The following is an 18,623-nucleotide window of genomic DNA, read 5'->3' as shown; positions in this document are numbered from 1 at the left end:
GAAATTGCAAATTGGGCCAAACAGGAGGCTAAAGGCACTGACTCTCCAAGTGGGGCGAGTGTTAGTAAAGCGTCTGGAAAGTTGCACCCAAGTACCAGGAGACGAAAACTGAGACACATTTGAACACGTTTCCCGATCACACGGTGGATCATACTCTGGGTTCCACATGCATGTTTTAGCTGAAGGAAGAATCCCTTAAACCTGGAGAGTTGAGACCCATGGAATGGGTACCATGCAATATGACTTCAAAGGTTCTGCATTTGCTCACCGAACCTCTCCAATCCTATCACTGTTGCGTTTATGCCACTGTACACACGCTTGATTCTCTTTCGGAGACATATAAATCCATAGGTATTAATATTCTTACTAGTCAGGTATATTGTTAGGCGTTTAATATGGAGTGTTGAGTCCACTTCGTTTAGCAAGGAGTAGCTCTTGTCTATTACATATTTGGCTTATGGAACGGTGTCTGTGCTAATTTCAATCTCTGGTTTTATGCAGCACCCCAACTCACTTTTCCCCTTAAGCAAGCATAAGTTGTTTTTCTACATTTGAGACGCTGTTCTGTTTTGTAATTCAGTTCCTGTGTAGCCAAGTTTACATTTCGTTTATTAGTGATATCTTATGATGTTTCTTTTTCTGTGTGACTTATTTCACTTAGAATCATCATACCTGAATCCACTCATTATGCTGCTACGGGCCTGATGACATAGATTTCATTGCTGAGTGATATTGCGTTGTACGTAAGTACCACAACTTCTTTATCCATTTTTCGCTTTCTGCAATATTGAACTTGTACCGTTAACGAGGTTCTTGTAAACAGAGCCGTTCCAAACCTTGGGGTGGCTGTGACTTTTTGATTTTAATTTCCCTAAACTATAGGACCATAAGTGGAAGTGCCCTAGGCTCTGTTGCTTTGTTTTTTAGATGTTTCAGGAAACACCATACACTTCTCCAGAGTGGCTGTTGGCAATTTATATCCCGCCCATCAGCATAACAAGGCTCCCAGTACTCCATGGCCTGTCCTGCCTTTCTGGATTTTACACTTTTTTCAGATGGCCTTTTTGACCGGAGGGAAGTGAGACTTCATTGTAGTGCAGATTTCCTTTGCAAGCTTGCTTGATTGGCCAGAAAGTGCGTATGCGTTTGTTCCTGAATATATTCAGGAAAAAACTCATAAGCCCTTTTTGTCCAAGTGCATCATTGTCGACGTTCTGAGTCTTCGTATGTTTTCAATGCAATTGCAGTCTGCCTCCTGAAATCGGTTTCCTGCAATTCTGCCTTGCTGTCAGTGCCTCTTCATAGGCTTACCTCAATATACTTTTGGAAAATAGTTGGCCTTTATAACTCTGCAGGGTTTTGAATTGCAGTGGGCCTTAGCTCTATTTTTCAGCTCTTATTTTTATGATCCTGCCTCATATACACAGGATTTCTTCAGGCCTTATTCTTCTTCTGGGGTGCCTTGCTCTGCCTTTGGTTAATTCTTCTTCCTAATGTGAAATTATAGTGACATGTGCCCATTGAAACTGCTACAGCTATTTTCTCACTGGTTCCCCCTATTTCCATTCATCCTCCGCACTAACTGCAGACTGTGCGATACCGGAACTTAAAGGCATTGACTCTCCATGTGGAGATGTTGTTAGTAAAGTGGCTGGAATGTTGATCCGGAGCCCCAGGAGAGGAAAATGAGGTGCGTTTTAGAAACCTTTCCCGATCATATGGCATACCATCCACTGGATTTCCCATGCATGGTTTAGCTGTAGGAAGATTCCCTTCAACCTGGAGTGTTGGGACCCTTGGAATGAGTAGCATGAAGTATTGCATTAAACTTTCGGCAGTTGCTCACCAAAGCTCACCAATCCTCTCAGCCCCAAGTGTCCAGCCTTATGTCTTATCCAGCTGTGGGTTTATATGTGGTCATTCCAGGTTGCATCACAGCCCCTGAGCGAATTTTGTAAGAATTTTTCTCTCTTTCATTGTTTCTGCGTTTTGGTTTTAAAATTTATTTTTATAATGGGGTTTAGCTCATTTTCACTGCTGTGTTTGTGCCGCTCTGCACACACTTGATTCCCTTATGGAGATATATCAATACATGGGTTTTAAGATTCTTATTACTCAGATATATTTCTCTGCGATGTATAGGGTGTGTTGAGGCCAGTTCATTGAGCAAGGTGTAGATCTTGTCTAATACCTATTTGGTTTATTGAACGGTATCTGTGCTAATTTCAAACTCTGGTTTTTTGTATCACCCCACCTCTCCTTTCCCCTTAAGCTGACATAAGTGTGTTTTCTAAATGTGAGACACTGTTCTGTTTTGTAATTCATTTTTTGTGTAGCCATATTTATCCTCCCTCTATAAGTGATATCTTATGATATGTTTCTTTTTCTGTTTGACTTATTTCAAGTAGTATTATCGGACCAAAATCCACTCTTTATGCTTCTACTAGCCTTATTACTTTGATTTCATGGTGAAGAGATATTCCATTGTACATAAGTACCACATTTTCTTTATCCATTGTTCTCTTTCCTGGGATATTTAAGGTGTACTGAAGTTGAGGTTCTTGTAAACAGAGTAGCCCTAAACTGTGGTGTGCTTGTGTCTTGTTGATTTTTAGACTTCCCTAGATATACTTCCATGATTGGAAGTGCCCTATGCTCTGTAGCTCTGTTTTTTAGATGATTTAGGAGCCACCATACACTTCTCCGGAGTGGCTCTCGGCAGTTCACACACTGTCCATCAGCGTATAAAGGCTCCCTGTTCTCCATGGCCTGTCCTGCATTTCTGGTTTTTACAATTTTTTCGGATGGCCCTTTTGACTGGTGGGAAATGAGACTTCTTTGTTGTGCACATTTGCATTGCTTCCTTGCTTGGTTGCCCATAAAGTGCGTATGCGTTTTTTCCTGGATATATTCAGGAAAAAACGCATACTCCCTTTTGGGCCAACTGCATCATTGTCGAAATTCTGCCGCTTTTCATGTGCTTTAAAGACGAGTCCAATCTATCTCTTGAAATCTGTTTCTTGCAATTCTGTCTTGCATTCAGATCCTCTTCTTTGCCTTACCTCAACATATTTTTGGACGTTAGTTTTCATTTATAACTCTGCAGGTTTGTGAATTGCAGTGACCCTGAGCTCCATTTTTTAAGTTGCTCTTTTGTGAGCTGGCCTCAAAGCCGCAGGATTGCTTCAGGCCCTATTTTGGCTCCGGCGAGGTGGGCTGAGCCTTTTTTTAATTCTTATTCTTAATGGGAAATTAGAGTGACATGTGCCCGTCCAAACCCCTACAACTATTCTCTCATTGGTTCCCCCTTTTCCCATTCATCCTCCTCACAATTTGCAAAATGTGTGAAACAGAATTTTAAATGTGCTGATTCTCTAAGTGGGGAGATTCTAAGTAACGTGGCTGGAATGATGAACAGGAGCACCAGGAGAGGATAAATGAGGTGCATTTTAGACACATCTCCCGATCACATGGTGTACAGTCCTCTGGGTTTTCCATGCATGTTTTAGCTGTAGGAAGATTCCTTGAACCTGCAGATTTGGGACCCATTGAATGGGTACCAGGTAGTATTACTTTAAAGGGTGTGCATTTCCTCACCCAACCTCACATTTCTCTTAGCGTGAACAGTTTCCAGCCTTATGTCTCATCCTGCTGTGGGTCTAGATGTGTTCAATCCATGTTGCATCACCGTCCCTGAGGAAAAGTTGTAAGAGGTTTTCTCTGTCTCTCTGTCGTTTATTTTTTTCAATTTATTACTATATTGGTTACAGCTGGTTTTCAAAGCTCTGTTTCTTGCTGCTGTACATCCACTTGATTCACATACAGAGAGACATCAATAAATTCTTTTTCAGATTCTTACCAGTCATAGATATCCTTTTCCGGTGACTTGAGTGTGCTGAGTGCAGTTCTTTTAGCTACCGTGTAGGCCTTGTTGATTATCAGTTTGGTATTTGGAATGGTATCTTTGCTAATTTCAACCTCCTGGATGATGCCTCACCCCTCCCCACCTTTCCCGTTTAGCAGCCTTACGCGTGTTTTCTACATATTTGACTATGTTTTTGTTTTGTAATTTATTTCATGTGTAGCCATTTTGGATTCCACCTTTAAGTGATATCTTATGATATGTGTCTTTTTCTTTTTGAATTATGTCACTTAGAATGATCATACGTAACTCCTCCGGAGTTGTTACAACTGGCCATATTTCATTGATTTCCAGGCTGAGTAATATTCCACTCTACATAAGTACCACATCTCTATCCATTTTTTCCCTCCAGAGACATTTAAGTTATATCCTAGTCGAGGATCTTTTAAACAGAGAGGCAGTAAACATTGGGGTGCCTGTGTCCTCTCGATTTTTGTTTTTCCCAAGATATACGCCCATGAGTGCAAGTGCCCTATGCTCTGTAGCTCATTTTTTAGATGCTTTAGTAAACACAATACACTTCTCCAGAATGGCTGTTGGCAATATACATTTCCACTGTAAGCCTCACAGGGCTCCCTCTTCTCCTTGCCCTTTCCTGCATTTCTGGTGTTTACACTTTATGAGGATGGCTCTTCTGACTGATGCGAAGTGATATCTTTTGTAGTATTGATTTCCAGTGCCCACTTGTTTGGTTGGCTAAAAAAGTGTATGCCCTTTTCTTGAGTATATACAGAAAAAAACGCATACAGCCTTTTTGGCCAACTGCAATGTTGGCAATGTTCAGCCCCTTTTCTTGTGCTTAATGGCGAGTCCTTTCTACCTCCTCAAATCCCTTTCCTGCCATTCTCCCTTGTTTACCAATCCTTTTCTCTGACTTTCCTCAAGACATTTTTCAGTGATAGATATTTTCAACTCTGCAGTTTCATGAATTTTACTGCCCCTGAGTTCCATTGTTCAACTTGTGTTTATGGGAACTGGCCACAAAGCAGTGGGATTTCCTCAAGCCCTATACTGTTTCCATGGGCAACCCTAGCCTTTGGTCAATTCATCTTCCTGATTGGAAATTAGAGTGACATGTGCCTGTCTGAACACCTAGGACTTGTCTCTCATTGTTCCTCATCCTTCCGCTTCATCCTCTGGACAAATTCCATACTGTATGCAACAGGATGTTGACAGTGCTGACATCTCCAAGTGGGGAGACTGTTAGTAAAGACGCTGGACGGGTGAACCCGAGCACCAGGAGATGAGGAGATGAGATGCCTTTTCCAAACTCTTCCCGATCAGACGGTATACCATCCTCTGGGTGTGACAGACATGTTTTAGCAGTAGGAAGAGTCCCATTCATGTAAGGAGAACACCAGGGCTTTTTCAAAATCAGTGTCTCCCCGAAACACAAACTGGGGAATTTTTTAAGCTACAGCTACACATATGTTCATTAAGGGCCTTGGGAAGTAGGCAGAGTCCAAACTTTAGATGATTGAAGTCTTCAGGGTCAGAAGCACTCACCACCGGCTTCCCTTAGGTTACACTTTAACTGTCATTGATAGATGATGTCAATAAAAATATCTATTCTTTTCCCGATTATTTCCCCTTATAGGTTATTGCAAAATATTGAGTGTAGTTCCCTGTTCTATACAGTAGTTCCTTGTTGATGATCTATTTTATACATAGCAGTGTGTATGTGTTAATTCCAAACTGTTAATTTATCCCTCCTCCCACCTTTCCCCTTTGGTAATAATAAATTATAAGATTTTATACTTCTCAGAAATGGGGGAGCTGAAAGAGAGGTATCATTTTCAATGGAAAAGCATTTAAAACAAGATTGAAGCTTTAACCAAGATTATTAGATGTACATCCTTGGAAAGAAATCACTTCATTTCTCTAATATTGACCTGACAAATAAGACAAACCTTTTCACTGAACTTGCTTATAATAAAGTGATGGAAATATCAAATGGAAGTGTTAGAAACATCTTATTTTACCCGAGCCTTATAAGCTGTTCTATGTTAACTACAGTTTGGCTCACACATCTGTTCATTGAAGTTACAATAGTCTCAATTTCTGTAACTGATCCTCCAGAGTGGACCCCAACAAGTGTCCCCCTGCCCAGTGTCATTGGGGCCAACAGATCGAGACTGAGTTTGGTTCACAAGCAAAGGAAACTTTATATTTTGATCAGAGAATGGAGAGGTGAGAGCATGCACTACCCCGTGGGCTGTGGGCTGGGCTGCTGTGTAGAGATCCTGTGAGAGTCAGTGGGAGGGAGGGGGCGGAGCTCTCGAGGGCCGGGTTGGCTGCAGCTCAGGCTCTATATCTCGGAGTCTGCACTGGGCCCCAGGAGCTGAGGTGTCGACCCAGCCATTCTGCACTAGGAAATCTGGTCTGAAGTGCCGGGTGTGGAACCTCTGCATGCGGGACCCTACGAGCACGTGAAATTAGACAAAGCACAAACGATAAAAAAGGTCAGACTTGACTTTATGGCCCAGGTTCTATTTTTATCTCCCAGGGATTTTTAATGGGCTTTGCTGGGGACAAACCCCTCCTCTGCCTTTTGTCCCGTTCCTCATTCTTGGAGTGCTGAGGGTGCAGACCCTTCTTCTGTAACTGCTGAGTGCTGAGTTGGGAGCCCTCATACCAGGGGACGAGGGTCAGAACTTCTCCCCAGCAGCCTCCAGGTGACGTTGATTGGCCCCAGGACCCCTGCCTCCCTGCTCGTCCGCCTGAGCACCAGCATTGGAAGTGTTATAGATTCTAATGACCTTTAAGGGTCCAGGAAAGAGATGTGCAGAGACGCTGTGGGGGCCGATTTCACCCCGCCCCACATTTGTTCGGCCACCTTAGGCTGACCGTTTCTGCCAGCCTAGATGCTCTGACCAGTAGTCTGCTCTTTCTTCATTTAGGCCCCTGAATTAACGTAAAAACAGCACCACGTGTCAGAGCCCTGCCCGCTCAACTCCCAGACAGTCCAGGGTCAGTGGTGATCAAGGACCATGATGGCCACTGAGTCAACAGCCTTTTGAAGTAAACAGGAGTCCAGCCGGTCTTATTGGCCACCATCATCACGGTGTCTGTAGGCTTTTCTATGGTGACAGTGTGATATACGGTTCCCCCGCCAAGATTATTAGCTCCCCTCTGGGTGCAGTAAGTCCTGCAAGCAGTAGTCTACTCCTTCGGGACACACTCTTGTTGTTTTATGAGAGAAACTCCAGGTCAAGTGATGTTCACATGAGTCGTCATGGTGCCCTGTTGCCCCCGGTTATCTCTCTGGATGTTGGAGTTGGAGGGCCTCCTCACTCGAGGTCGGTGTGCCCACGGAGCGAACCCTGCAACTTCAGGGCATGGTTGGTGATTAGGATCACCATGTGGGGTCCTTTTCCCTTAGGAGGGAGGTGGCCTTTTGGGCTGCTGATTTCCAGGTTTTTAGATACCGCCAGTATCTTGGCCAGATGTGGCAGTGGGCCAAGCCCCTTGGTGACTGTAGTTTATCCTACCTGGATGGCATTCTTGCATTGTTCCATTTCAAGTGGTCCCAGTTTTTGCACTAATTCTCCAATGGCGATTCACCTTTCACCGGGAATGGAAAGGTCAAAGGGTTTAGCTCAATTAGGGAGTTCCAGGGCAAGGGTCTGAATTGACTGCTCTTTCCATTCTTGAAAGGCCACTTCTGGATTCTGTTCAAAAGGATCATCATCTTTTCCTTTCAGTGTTTCATATAGAGGCCCAGCTAGTAGACTGTAGTTAGGGATCCAGAAGCAGAAAACCCTGGCCTCCCCAGGAACCCCTAAGCTGTCTTCTAGTTTTAGAAAGGGGTAAGGCTGCAAATGGTTTCTTCCCTTTCCTGGGATGGGCTTCTCTGACCTTGTGTGAGAATGAAGCCCAGGCAGGTCACCGCAGTCTGTGATATTTGAGCTTTTTCTTGGACAACTTCTATCCTTTATTGGCTTGGTAGTTCAGAGGCCTCCTTAGTAGGGCTGGCGATCAGAATGTCATCTGCATATTGAAGGAGGGTTTCCTTTTCCAGAGGTAGAACTTTTCGGTCTTTAGCTAAGCTTTCCCCAAAGATGGTGTGGGAATTTTTGAACCCTTGGGGCAAGACGGCCCGGAAGTATTGTTTTAGTTGTATGTTGAGTCCTGCCACTCACAAGCCAAAATTTCTTGTGACTCTGGGACTAATGGAATACAAAAGAAGGCATCATTGAAGACTAATACAGAATACCATGTCCTGGTGGTTGGTAGAATGACCAGCAGGGTGTAGGAATCAGGAGCAACTGCAGGTATATCCTCGGTGGCTTCACTGACTGTCCTGACATCCTTTACCAGGTCCCCAGCAGCCCATGGGGCTCTCGTGGTCAGGCCAATCCCAGGATATGGAGCTCTCCTGGGCAGGTACCCCACCCCCAACCCAGCCCACGGGGCTCTCATGGTCAGGCCCCTCCCAGGATACAGAGCTACCCTTGCAGGTACCATGGCAGGGCTGGGCACACAGGAACCGTGCACATAGCCCTCATTGCAGAGCACCCCCAGCTCACCTGTCGCTCAGAGCTGACACAGAGCACCTCAGAGCAGGACTTGAACTAACAAACAGCAGCTCCGACAGGTCTGTGACCCTGGGCATCACTCTGTGTGGCCTCCCTCCACCTGGTCTTCCAGAGACTTCCACTGCACCCAGGGCACCAGACCTCTGTCTCCAACCACCACCCACCCCCTCCTCTCCCTGACTCCTGGGTTCCTCTCATTAGGAGAGGGTTTTCTTGAAGTTGTCTCCCACTCATGGGCCAGATAAAATGATTAGAAAACAAGCCAAAGCTGCAGCCCCTTGTCTATCCTGACTCTCAGGAACCCACACCTGTTCCTTGGACCTGGCCGGTTCAGCAAGTTCCCTTTTCTGCAACTGTGAGCCCCTGAGGGGTGATGATTGGCTGACCTGGGCAGCCTTACCGTGCCGGCCAGCCCTCCCCAGGTGTGCCTGGGTTGAGATCAATATAAATACCACTCCAGGCAGCAAGAGCCCCTGCAGCTGTGCCTGACGCCATTTTCTCTGCCCTGTCAGCAGTCTCGGGGCTGGGCTGGTGGGAGACAGTGAGAGGCCACGGCTTTGTGGGTGGCCCAGTGTGAGTGGGGCTCTGCTGGACTTTCTGCAGCAGTTGCCAGCCTGCCACCTGCTAAAGAAGAGGATGTGTCACCCATACCTGCTGCTGGAATTTCTCCCTGGGCAGAGGTGAGGAAGGAAAAAAGCAGTGGGGGCAAGGACAGGACGGGTATCTCAGGCAGGGAAATGGAAATCTTCCAGAAGAGCACCCAGGGCCAGGACCATCCTGGCTGGCCTGCAGGCACCAAGTCAGCTGGCATGCTGTCACTCGTGTGGCTCCATGGCCCTTCCTCTAGGCTTTCAAGTCCTTGTATATATTCAGGTGTTTTACCTGGGAAGGGTGGGAACAGTTCAGCAGCAACTGGCCTGGGGCTCAGCTCACGTTTACTCACAGATGCCTCGGCACGGTGCCCCAGCTTTGCAATGAGGACGCTTGTTGTGTGGGGGCTGCTGGCTGAATGGGAGACGATTCCCCACCACTGACCAACTTCAGAATTGTTTACAACTGGAGCAAGTGCCCTGATACGGTTTTCCTCTGAGTAACTGGTGGGTTCTGTTTTTTTTTTTTTTTCTCTTTTTCGTTTTTGGTTCAAGGTAGATTTTATTCCTCTTTTTTGTATTTACAGATACAAGCATGGAAATAATTTATTCATATAAATACATGTATGTGAAGGGAATAATTGTTTTTTCTGTTTTATTTTTTAAATTTTATTTCTTTTTAATTTTGAATTTTATTTTATATTTTTATACAGCAGGTTCTTATTGGTTATCTATTTTATACATATAAATGTTTACATGCCAATCCCAATCTCTCAACTCCTCCCACCACCACCCCCCCAAGAGCTTTCCCCCCTTGTTGTCCATACGATTGTTGTCTACATCTGTTGCTCTATTTATGCCTTGCAAAACGGTTAATCTGTACAGTTTTTCTAGGTTCCACATATATGCATGAATATACAAGATTTGTTCTTCTCTTTCTGACTTACTTCACTCTGTATGACAGTCTCTAGATCCATCGACGTCTCTACAAATGACCCAGTTTCATTCCTTTCATGGCTTAGTAATATTCCATTTTATATATGTACCACATCTTTATGCATTCGTCTGTCTGTGGGCATTTAGGTTGCTTCCATTACCTCGATATTGTAAATAGTGATGCAATGAACATTGCGGTGAATGTCTCTTTTTGATTTATGGTTTTGTCTGGGTATATGTCCAGTACTGGGATTGCTGTATCATATGGTAATTCTATTATTAGTTTCTTAAGAAACTCCATATTGTTCTCCATAGTGACTGTATCAATTTATATTCCCAACAATAGTGGAAGAGGCTTCCTTTTCTCCACACCCTTTCCAGCATTTGTTGTTTGTAGATTTTCAGATGATGCCCATTCTAACAGGTGTGAGGTGATACCTCATTGTTGAGTCCATTTCGTTGAGCAAGGGGTAGGTCTTGTCTATTACATATTTGGCTTATGGAATGGTATCTGTGCTAATTTCAAACTCTGGTTTTATGCAGCACCCCAACTCACCTTTCCCCTTAAGCAAGAATAAGTTGGTTTTCTAAACTTGAGACCCTGTTCTGTTTTGTAATTCAGTTCATGTGTAGCCAAGTTTACATTCCGTGCATTAGTGATACCTTATGATGTTTCTTTTTCTGTGTGACTTATTTCACTTAGAATCATCGTGCCTCAATCCACTCATTATGCTGGTACAGGCCTGGTGACACAGATTTCATTGCTGAGTGGTATTCTGTTGTCCGTAAGTACCGCAACTTCTTTATCAATTATTTGTTCTCTGGGATATTTAACTTGTACTGTAGAAGAGGTTCCTGTAAACAGAGCCGTCCCAACTTTTGGGGTGGCTGTGTCTTTTTGATTTTAATTTCCCTAAGCTATAGGACCATAAGTGGAAATGCCCTAGACTCTGTTGCTTTGTTTTTCAGATGTATCAGGAAACACCATACACTTCTCCAGAGTGGCTGTTGGCAATTTACATCCCGCCCATCAGCATAACAAGGCTCCTTTTTCCCCATGGCCTGTCTTGCCTTTCTGGATTTTACACTTTTCTCAGATGGCCCTTTAGACCGGGGGGAAGTGACACTTCATAGTAGTTCGGATTTCCATTGCAAGCTTGCTTGGTTTGCCAAAAAGGGCGTATGTGTTTTTTCCTGAATATATTCAGGAACAAACTCATACGCCCTTTTTTGCCAAGTGCATCATTGTCGATGTTCTGCCTCTTTTCCTATGCTTTAAATGCAAATCCAGTCTACCTCCTGAAATCGGTTTCCTGCAATTCTGCCCCACTTTCAAGTCCTCTTGGCAGCCTTACTTCAATATATTTTTGGACGATAGCTGTCATTTATAACTCTGCAGGTTTGTGAATTACAGGGCCCCTGAGCTCCTTTCTTCAACTCGCTTTCTTGTGAGCTGGCCGCAAACCCGCAAGACTGCTTCAGGCCCTAATCTGCTTCTGGCAGGGCATGCTGAGCCTTTGGTTAATTCCTCTTCCTGGTGGGAAATGAGTGTTAAATATGCCCGTCCAGACACCTACCTCACTCTCAACCCCTTGGTGATGTGGGTCCTCTGGTTTGTGGCCACCTTTGCTGGGTTCCTCACCTTTCGATGATGTGGCCCCACTAGTGTGAGGACACTCCTGCCTGGTTCTCATCCACGTGGTTATGTGGACCCCCTGGTGAGAGTCTGTTCCTGGCTGTGTTCCTCACCCTTCTGTGAGGGAGACCCTCTGCTGATAGGTCACTGCTGCATGGCTGGCACACATTGCCTTGTGAAGTCAGCCATGTGGTGGCAGTTGGAGCGTGCTGGGAATCTCCTCCCCCCTGTGATGAGGGCCCTCTTGGGTCAGGCCCTAACTGCTGGGCTCACCAACTTTTCTTAGTGAGCCCAGTGATGCTTTGGCACTCCTCTTAGGATCCCATCTCCATGGGGATGTGGGCCTTCTGCTCTGAGGTCCCAACGGCTGGGTTGTTCACATTTTCATGATGTGGGCTCTCTGGTGTTAGTTCACAGAGGCCTGGATCCCATAGCCTCTGTGCTCTTGGCCGCCTGCTGGGAGGTTCCAACTGCCGGATTCCTTACTTTTTTAATTTTTTGGGCCCTCTGTTGTGAGGATCCTCCTGCCTGCCTCACTCCCAGCCCCTTCATGATGTGTGTCGTCTGGTTTGAGGCCACATGTGCTGGGTTCCTCACCTTTCGATGATGTGGGACCAATGGTCTTAGGAGACTCCTGCCTGGTTCATATCCCCTTGGTGATGTGGGCCCTCTGTTGAGAGTCTGATCCTGGCTGGGTTCCTCACCCATCTGTGAGGTGGGCCGTCTGCTGTGAGGTCACTCCTGCCTGGCTTGCTCACCTCGCCTTGTGGACATGAGCCCTCTGGTGGCACTTGGAGCCTGCTGGGAGCCTCCTCCCCTCGGTGATGAGGGCCCTCTGGCGTCAGGCCCTAACTGCTGGGCTCCCCACATTTTGTGATGTGCGCCCAGTGGTGCGAGGACACTCCAGCCAGGTTCACATCCCCATTGGGATGTGGGCCTTCTGCTCTGAGGTCCCAATGCCTGGGTTGCTCACAGTTTCATGATGTGGGCTCTCTGCTGTTAGTTCACTCCTGCCTGCATTCCATAGCTTCTGTGCTCTCGGCCGCCTGCTGGGAGGTTCCAACTGCTGGATTCCTCACCTTTCTTATTCTTTGGGCCCTCTGTTTTTAGGCTACTCCTGCCTGCCTCACTCCCATTCCCTTTGTGATATGTGTCCTCTGATTTGAGGCCACATGTGCTGGGTTCCGCACCTTTCGATGATGTGGCCCCACTGGAGGGAAGACAGTCCTGACTGGTTCCCATCCCCTTGCTGATGTGGGCCCTCAGGTGAGAGTCTGATCCTGGCTGGGTTCCTCACCCTTCTGTGAGGTGGGCCCTCTGCTGTGAGGTCAATCATGCCTGTCTGGCACACGTCACCTTGGCGACGTGGGCCCTCTGGTGGCAGTTGGAGTGTGCTGGGATCCTCCTCCCCTCGGTGATGAGGGCCCTCTTGCCTTAGGCCATAACTGCTGGGCTCCCCACATTTTCTGATGTGCGCCAAGTGAGTGAGGACACTCTTGCCAGGTTCCCATCCCCATGGGGATATGGGCCTTCTGCTCTGAGGTCAAAACGGCTGGCTTGCTCACAGTACCATGATGTGGGCCCTCTGCTGTGAGTTCACTCCGGCAAGGATCCCTTATCATCGGTGCTCTGAGCCGCCTGCTGGGAGGTTCCAACTGCTGGATTCCTCAACTTTTGTATTCTATGTGCCCTCTGTTGTGAGGCTCCTCCTGCCTGCCTCACTGCCAGCCCCTTGGTGATGACTGTCCTATGGCTTGAGGCCACATGTGCTGCGTTCCTCACCTTTTGATGATGTGGCCCCACTCGTGTGAGGACACTCCTGCCTGGTTCCCATCCCCTTGGTGAGGTGGGCCCTCTGGCGAGAGTCTAATCCTGGCTGGGTTCCTCAACGTTCTGTGAGGTAGGCCCTCTGCTGTGAGGTCACTCCTGCCTGGCTGGCACATGTCACCTTGGAGACGTGAGCCCTCTGGTGGCAGTTGGAGCGCGCAGGGTGCCTCCTCCTCTCAGTGATGACGGCCCTCTGGCGTCAGGCCCTAAATGGTGGGCTCCCCACATTTTCTGATGTGCGCCCAGTGGTGCGAGGACACTCCAGCCAGGTTCCCATTCCCACGGGGATGTGGGCCTTCTGCGCTGAGGTCCCAACGCCTGGGTTGCTCACAGTTTTATGATGTGGGCCCTCTGCTGTGAGTTCACTGTGGCCTGGATCCCATAGCCTCGGTGTTCTGAGCCGCCTGCTGGAAGGTCTAAATGCTGGAATCCTCACGTTTTTTATATTATGTGCCCTGTGTTGTGAGGCTACTCCTGCCTGCCTCACTCCAAGGCCCTTGGTGATGTGGGTCCTCTGGTTTGAGGATACATGTGCTGGGTTCCTCACCTTAAGATGATGAGGCCCCACTGGTGTGAGGATAATCCTGACTGGTTCTCATCCCCTTTGTGATGTGGGCCCTCTGGTGAGAGTCTGATCCTGGCTGGGTTCCTCACCCATCTGTGAGGTGGGCCCTCTACTATCAGGTAACTCTTGCCTGGCTTGCTCACCTCGCCTTGTTGACATGAGCCCTCTGGTGGCACTTGGACCCTGCTGGGAGCCTCCTCACCTCTGTGATGAGGGCCCTCTGACGTCAGGCCCTAACTGCTGGGCTCCCCAACTTTTCTTAGTGAGCCCAGTGATGCTCGGGCACTCCTCTTAGGTTCCCATCTCCACGGGGATGTGGGCCTTCTGCTCTGAGGTTCCAACGGCTGGGTTGATCACAATTTCATGATGTGGGCTCTCTGGTGTTAGTTCACTGTGGCCTGGATCCCATAGCCTCTGTGCTCTTGGCCACCTGCTGGGAGGTTCCAACTGCTCGATTCCTCAACTTTTGTATTCTATGGGTCCTGTGTTGTGATGCTCCTCCTGCCTGCCTCACTCGCAACCCCTTCGTGATGTGGGTCTTCTGGTTTGAGGCCACATGTGCTGGGTTCCGCAACTTTCAATGATGTGGCCCCACTGGTGTGAGGACACTCCTGCCTGGTTCCCATCCCCTTGGTGATGTGGGCCTTCTGGTGACAGTCTTATCCTGGCTGGGTTCCTCACTCTTCTGTGAGGTAGGCCCTCTGCTGTGAGGTCAATCCTGCCTGACTTGCACACATCACCTTGGTGACGTGGGCCCTCTGTTGGCACATGGAACCTGCTGGGAGCCTCCTGCCCTCGGTGATGACGGCCCTCTTGCATCAGGCTCTAACTGCTGGGCTCCCCACGTTTTCTGATGTGAGCCCAGTGATGCCAGGACACTCCTCTCAGGTTCCCATCCCCATGGGGATGTGGGCTTTCTGCTCTGAGGTCCCAACGCCTGGCTTGCTCACAGTTTCATGATGTGGGCTCTCTGGTGTTAGTTCACTCCTGCCTGCATCCCATAGCTTCTGTGCTCTCGGCCGCCTGCTGGGAGGTTCCAACTGCTGGATTCCTCACCTTTTTTATTCTTTGGGCCCTCTGTTTTTAGGCTACTCCTACCTGCCTCACTCCCATCCCCTTTGTGATGTATGTCCTCTGATATGAGGCCAAATGTGCTGGGTTCCTCACCTTTCGATGATGTTGCCCCACTGGTGGGAGGACAGTCCTGACTGGTTCCCATCCCCTTGGTGTTGTGGGCCCTCTGGCGAGAGTCTCATCCTGCCTCGGTTCCTCACCCTTCTGTGAGATAGGCCCTCTGCTGTGAGGTCACTACTGCCTGGCTGGCGCATGCCACCTTGTAGACGTGGGCCCTCTGTTGGCAGTTGGAACCTGCTGGGAGTCTCCTCCCCTCAGTTATGAGGGCCCCCTGGCGTCAGGCCCTAACTGCTGGGCTCCTAACATTTTCTGATATGTGATAAGTGGTGCGAAGCCACTCCTGCCAGGTTCCCATCCCAATGGGGATGTGGGCCTTCTGTTCTGAGGTCCCAACGGCTGGGCTGCTCACAGGTTCATGATGTGGGCCCTCTGCTGTGAGTTCACTGCGGCCTGGATCCCATAACCTCGGTGCTCTGGGCCACTTGCTGGGAGGTTCCAACTGCTGGATTCCTCAACTTTTATATTCTATGGACCCTGTGTTGTGAGGCCGGTCCTGCCAGCCTCATTCCGAACCCCTTGGTGATGTGGTTCCTGTGGTTTGAGGCTACATGTGCTGGGATCCTCACCTTTCGATGATGTTGTCCCACTGGTGTGGGGACACTCCTGCCTGGTTCCCATCCCCTTGGTGATGTGGGTCCTCTGGTGCGAGTCTGATCCTGACTGGGTTCGTCACACTTCTCTGAGGTGGGCCCTCTGCTGTGAGGTCATTCGTGCCTGGTTGGCACACATCGCCTTGGCGACGTCAGCCCTCTGGTGGCAGTTGGAGCCTGCTGGGAGCCTCCTTCCCTTGATGATGAGGGTCCTCTTGCGTCAGGCCCTAACTGCTGGTCGCCCAAAAGTTTCTGATACATTCTCAAGGGTGCGAGGACAGTCCTAACAGATTTCCATCCCCATGGGGATGTGGGCCTCCTGGTCTGAGGTCCCAATGGCTGGGTTGCTCAGTTTCATGACATGGGCCCTCTTCTGTGAGTTCACTGTGGTCTGGATCCCATAGCCTCGGTGCTCTGGGCCGCCTGCTGGGAGGTTCCAACTGCTGGATTCCTCACTTTTTTATTCTATGGGTCCAGTGTTGTGAGGCTACTCCTGCCTGCCTCACTCCGAGGCCCTTGGTGATGTGGGTCCTCTGGTTTGAGGACACATGTGCTGAGTACCTCACCTTTCGATGATGTGGCCCCACTGGTGTGAAGACACTCCTGCCTGTTTCCCATCCCCTTGGTGATGTGGGCCCTCTAGTGAGAGTCTGATGTTGGCTGGGTTTCTCACCCTTCTGTGAGGTGGGACCTCTGCTGTGAGGTAACTCCTGCCTGGCTTGCTCACATTGCCTTGGCAGTGTGAGCCCTCAGGTGGCAGTTGGAGCCTGCTGGGAATCTCCTCCCCTCAGTTATGAGAGCACTGGATAAAACACATATGCCCATTTTTGCCAAGTGCATTATTTTCCAAGTTCTGTCTCTTTTCCTATGCTTTAAGAGCGACTCCCGTGTACCTTCTGAAATTGGTTTCCTGCAATTCTGCCCCGCTTTCAAGTCCTCTTGGCAGCCTTACTTCAATATATTTTTGGACGATAGCTGTCATTTATAACTCTGCAGGTTTGTGAATGACAGTGCCCCTGAGCTCCTTTCTTCAACTCGCTTTCTTGTGAGCTGGCCGCAACACAGCAGGATTGCTTCAGGCCCTAGTGTGGTTCCGGCACGGCACACTGAGCCTTTGGTTAATTCCTCTTCCTGGTGGGAAATGAGAGTTAAATTTGCCCGTCCAGACACCTCCAGCTAGTCTGTCACTGGTTCTCCCTATTCCTGTTCATTTTCCGCAGAAATTGCAAACTGGGCCACACAGGAGGTTAAAGGCACTGGCTCTCCAAGTGGGGAGAGTGTTAGTAAAGCGTCTGCAATGTTGCACCCGAGTACCAGGGGACGAAAACTGAGACACATTTGAACACATTTCCTGATCACATGGTGGATCATTCTCTGGGTTCCACATGCATGTTTTAGCTGAAGGAAGAATCCCTTAAACCTGGAGAGTTGAGACCCATGGAATGGGTACCATGCAAGATGACTTCAAAGGGTCTGCATTTGCTCACCGATTCTCACCAATCCTATCACTGCTGTGTTTATGCCACTGTACACAGGCTTGATTCTCTTTCGGAGACATAGAAATCCATAGGTTTTAAGATTCTTACTCGTCAGGTATATTCTTAGGCGTTTAATATGGGGTGTTGTGACCACTTCGTTGAGCAAGGTGTAGCTCTTGTGTATTACATATTTGGCTTATGGAACGGTATCTGTGCTAATTTCAATCTCTGGTTTTATGCAGCACCCCAACTCACCTTTCCCCTTAAGCAAGCATAAGTTGGTTTTGTACATTTGAGACCCTGTTCTGTTTTGTAATTCAGTTCCTGTGTAGCCAAGTTTACATTCCGTGTATTAGTGATATCTTATGATGTTTCTTTTTCTGTGTGACTTATTTCACTTAGAATCATCGTACCTAAATCCACTCATTATGCTGCTACGGGCCTGATGACATAGATTTCATTGCTGAGTGATATTGCATTGTACGTAAGTACCACAACTTCTTTATTCATTTTTCGCTTTCTGTGATATTGAACTTGTACCGTAAATGAGGTTCTTGTAAACAGAGCCGTCCCAAACTTTGGGGTGGCTGTTTCGTTTTGATTTTAATTTCCCTAAGCTATAGGACCATAAGTGGAAGTGCCCTAGGCTCTGTTGCTTTGTTTTTTGTATATTTCAGAAAACACATACACTTCTCCAGAGTGGCTGTTGGCAATTTTCATCCCGCCCGTCAGCATAACAAGGCTCCCAGTTCTCCATGGCCTGTCCTGCCTTTCTGGATTTTACAGTTTTTTCAGATGGCCCTTTTGACCGGGGGCAGTGAGACTTCATTGTAGTGCAGATTTCCTTTTCAAGCTTGCTTGGTTGGCCAAAAATTGCGTACGCGTTTTTTCCTGAATATATTCAGGAAAAAACGCATACGCCCTTTTTGGCCAAGTGCATCATTGTGGACGTTCTGCCTCTTTTCCTATGCTTTACATGCAATTCCAGTCTACCTCCTGAAATCGGCTTCCTGCAATTCTGCGACACCTTCAAGTTCTCTTGGCAGCCATACTTCAGTATATTGTTGGACAATAGCTGTCATTTATAACTCTGCACGTTTGTGAATTACAGTGCCCCTGAGCTCCTTTCTTCAACTCGCTTTCTTGTGAGCTGGCCGCAACACCACAGGATTGCTTCAGGCCTTAGTGTGGTTCCGGCATGGCTCGCTGAGCCTTTGGTTAATTCCTCTTCCTGGTGGGAAATGAGAGTTAAATTTGCCCGTCCAGACACCTCCAGCTAGTCTCTCATTGGTTCTCCCTATTCCTGTTCATTTTCCGCAGAAATTGCAAACTGGGCCAAACAGGAGG

The sequence above is a fragment of the Orcinus orca genome, chromosome 4, assembly GCF_937001465.1.
Source record: "Orcinus orca chromosome 4, mOrcOrc1.1, whole genome shotgun sequence".
Taxonomy (NCBI): domain Eukaryota; kingdom Metazoa; phylum Chordata; class Mammalia; order Artiodactyla; family Delphinidae; genus Orcinus; species Orcinus orca.
The sequence above is the reverse complement of the archived record's forward strand: the minus strand, read 5'-3'. Positions refer to the sequence as shown.